The sequence below is a fragment of the Bubalus bubalis genome, chromosome 9, assembly GCF_019923935.1.
Source record: "Bubalus bubalis isolate 160015118507 breed Murrah chromosome 9, NDDB_SH_1, whole genome shotgun sequence".
In the NCBI taxonomy this organism is placed as follows: Eukaryota; Metazoa; Chordata; class Mammalia; order Artiodactyla; family Bovidae; genus Bubalus; species Bubalus bubalis.
The window spans coordinates 91,574,891-91,575,734 of record NC_059165.1 but is presented as its reverse complement, the minus strand read 5'-3'; positions in this window follow the sequence as shown (position 1 = coordinate 91,575,734).

Sequence of the window (844 nt, the reverse complement as noted above, 5' to 3'; positions counted from 1 at the left end):
GGGGCGGGGGCGGTGGCCGGGGTAGCGGGTCGGAGTGTGTTTATTGGCCAGCGCCCCGCAGGAAGTCCCGCCTTCCAGTCGTCACGGGCGGGCGACGACGTCGCTCAGAACCACGTGCGGGGATAGAGGCACAAGGGGACCAATGAGAAGAGGGGTTGGAGCAGAGCAAGTTAACGGGATTGGATAACGGGTAGATCCAAGGGGGCGTGACCAAGATGCCTAATGGGTGGGGAAGGAGGTTATGGGAGGTGAAAGAGGAAAGGTGGGTGGAGGGAAACAGAGGCTCTCAAAGAGTGAAGAGGCAGGCAGCCAGGGCAGAGGGGCGGGCCATAGACCGCCATGGGAGGCGGGACCTTAAGTAGGAAACATGCCATTGGATAGTACAGGAAAGAAGATCCAATCACTGTTGGGGGCGCGTCGTTGATAGCCTCCCGCGCCTCTGAGGGGGGACAGAATATGAAGTTAAAGGCCATTGGGTACCACAAGAAAAGCGGCTCAAGGTAGAGAGCGCGCATTGGCTATCACAGGAGGAAGGGCTTAAGCGGTTCTCTGCCATTGGATATAGTAAGAGACAAGGTTCAACTCAAAATAGGGACGCGCCGTTGCCTGCTGGGGGCGGGGCTTAGGTGTAGGGGCGGGCCATGTGGAGATTTGAGGATAACCAGCTAAAAACTGCACAAAACATTTCTTCGCTCGCGACAAGTTTGTTGAGCACCATGTTGCAGAGCCACAAAATACCCAAAATACGTGTTAATTCAGTCGAGAAAACTGTATTGAGCCTGGACGAGTTACCTAATCTCAGTTGTCTCCGTCTCCCCACCTGTAAAACGGGATTCATAATGGT